Source organism: Triturus cristatus, chromosome 11, assembly GCF_964204655.1.
Source record: "Triturus cristatus chromosome 11, aTriCri1.1, whole genome shotgun sequence".
Taxonomy (NCBI): Eukaryota; Metazoa; Chordata; class Amphibia; order Caudata; family Salamandridae; genus Triturus; species Triturus cristatus.
The window spans coordinates 1166267158-1166270306 of record NC_140594.1 but is presented as its reverse complement, the minus strand read 5'-3'; positions in this window follow the sequence as shown (position 1 = coordinate 1166270306).

Below are 3149 nucleotides of genomic sequence, written 5' to 3'. Positions count from 1 at the left end.
GCGTCAAACACCTTGCAATCATACCCCCACACCAGTAACTGGTGTGGGAGTATGATCCCACCCTTCTAGAGGGAGAGACATGACAGCACCGGTATACCCGGTACCAGCTAACAGAGCCCTGGCATCACAAAATGAAGGCTGCCAGCTACAGCCACGAGTCTGCCCCCCTGCTGCTGGATGAAACTCCGGCAGGGGAGACCTGGACAATAGGTTTCCTGTCATAGGGAGGTGTCACCACCTCCCAGACAGGCTTTCATGTATTGGGGCTGGGTGGGTGCACTCCAAGAGTGCTTCGAAGTTCAGCGCTGGGGGCACGTTTGGTGTCCCTGTCCATAGGCCAGTCCAAACCAGTTGCAGGGGCTACCAGCCCCTGCTCTGGTGTGAAACTGGACAAAGAAAATGGGTGTAGCCACCCCTCTTTCCTGACACTTCCATAGGTGGGTCCCCAGAGTATGTTCAACCCCTTCCTTGGGTATAAAGAAGGAACCCCTGACTACAGGACTTTAGATTACACCTGGATGAACCTCTGATACTGAATCCTGGAACTTCGATGATCTACATTGAACTAGATGAATGAAGAATCTCCCTTGGAGTAAAGGAGTTACTCCCCTGCAAGGCAGGCACCAAAGACGCATCTGTCCAGTTTGCATCTCCAAAGCTCCCGCCGGACTCAAAAGAATTTTGCAACACTGGAGGTGGGTTTCTGTGGTAACTGAGTTTGATCTGTGGACTCAGCAATTCTGAGGCCTGTATCCCTCATGGAAGACTGTGCAACCCGAACCCCTGGGCACCGCAACCATCTGCAGAAGCATCAGCTTTCCAGCAACTCCTGCAGCTGAGCTTTGGGTTACTTGTAACCCTGACGCCGAGCAGCATTTGCACTGAAGATTGCCCACTTACACTCCACGAGGTGTCCCTTCGCGATCCCTAGTCCGTCGGCTGGTGGGTCTCTGTGAAGGCAACTTTACTTCTAATTGGGCTTACCTGGTTGCACTAGAAGTGTCCTGACTCTGCATCGCTTGGGGAGTCCCCAGGACCTTTCTGTTCCGCACAGAAGCATTGTTTCTCTTCCTGCGTGGGTTGCAGTTGCCAAGGCTTGTTGGGTCCAATCACGGCACCGACACCACAGCACTCGACATCCTTCGTGGGACAGCTCGAACCCAGCTCCTGGTCATCGTCAACGCCTCCTGGTCCACGTGGCTGCAGAGTCAAGCTTCACCTCTTCGCACCTGAGACACCCGACATCGGTGGGCATTCGTCTATCGTGCCCCTGGTCACTGGCAAGTGACCCAGACTCTGTCCCCTCTGCTTTCAGGTTCTTCTGATCTTCGATCCAGGCTTGGATCACACACGAACACTTCTCTCCTTCCTGGCAGCAGCACTTTGCAGCAGATCGCCATTGAAATCAACGACGATTCCCGACACCATTTGACACCTATGCACCCTGCTTCCCTGGGTGAGGCAAATCGAGTACTCCGGTGCTCCCATGGGTGCTGGCCCTAAAACCCCCTAAGTCTAAAGGGGTTTGCTCAAAGTCCTCTCCTAAGTGTCCTTAACCCCTTCCATGCTCATGACGGAACGGTTCCGTCATGAGCCACGGTTGAGCTGTGCTCATGACGGAACCGTTCCGTCATCGGCCCGCCCGCGCACGAACCCTTCAGCACCGCGGCGGAATTCGCCCAGCGCTGAAGGGGTTAACTTCTAAAATTCCAAACACGACTTTCCCATAGAATAGTACGGGGCTCGCGCCTGTGTTCTCTCACTGCATGCGTCGCCCGTGGGCCTCCTGTGTCACTACCTTGGGTGGTTCCTTGGGGTCCCAGTGATTCTACATGCTCTAGGCACTGTGTCTAGTCAATTCGTGGTACTTACACCACTTTCTTAATATATGGTTTGGTCCGCCCCTAGGGCCCATTGTATGTTGTGCTATTTACTGTCGTTTTAGAACTGTATTATTGTGTGCCTTGCTCTCTAACTTCATAAAGAGGTTAGTAGAGAGTGTTTAGAAATAAATACATATATTTTATATATATACCTTGTTTGGTTATCCTTTCATTTAGTAAATCAAGAGGTTATAATCTGGTAAACCAAGCTGCTTTACACTTCTTCAAGACTTAGCCTGAAGGCTTCTCTCCATAGCTACCACTAGGATAGCTTCCAATAAAGGTTGCCTTTAAACCTATCATCCATAAGGGTTGTTTGGACTGGTGCTAGGTGCCCACTATAACTAGTGGACACCATATGCCCGGCCAACTTCTCACAATATTGACATGGGCTTCCATAATTTTAGCCAGGTAGGGAAGCAGGGAGCTAGGCCTAAAGTTCTCCGGCATAGATGCGTCCAGTGTAGGTTTTTTTAACAATGGGACAACATTGGCATGCTTCCAGGACTTCAGAATTACTGCAGACAGAAGTGAGCCATTGATGAATTCACGGCTCTCCGTCATTAGGCAGTTATGGAATTTCCTAAAAATAACAGATTTTATAGGGTCATCGGGGGACCCAGATTTGACTTTAGCTGAAAGTATGGCTAGGTCATCGAGAGACATGGGTGGCAGAGTTTGCCGGGTGCAAGGGAGTGCTCTGGGAATGGGCGGCACCATGACTTCAGTGGTAGTCTGTCTCATTTCTAGTGTGTTGTAAAGGCATTCGACTTGATAAAGTATTTTGCAAGTGAGTCACAGTGAATATTGGAAGACATGGTGTTGTTTGTGCCTATGGGGGAAGTAGACATATCTTTCACGAGGGAGAAGATAGTTTTGGAGGGGTTGGCGCTAGATGAGATCAGGTTGGTGTATAACACGGCTTTAGCCTTTTGGACTGATTTCTGAAAGGTTTTTATGGCCTTCCTATAAGTGTTTTTAGCAGCAGCATCATAGGTGAGTCTCCAGGCCCGTTCCAAGATTTTGCATTTTTTCTTTTCCGCCCTAAGGGATTCATTGTACCATGCGTGTGTATGCGCGCGTTTGGTCCCTGTCAGTTTCATCGGGATGCACTGGTCAAGTCAGTTATTAATCCAGCCCCTAAAGGCTTTGTCAGCTGCCACCAAGTCCATTGGCCAGACTGGTTGGGACGTATTTAATGCAACTAGGACGGTAGTATCATCCAATTTGTGCCACGGACGCTTCATAAGAGATTGGCTGGAGGAC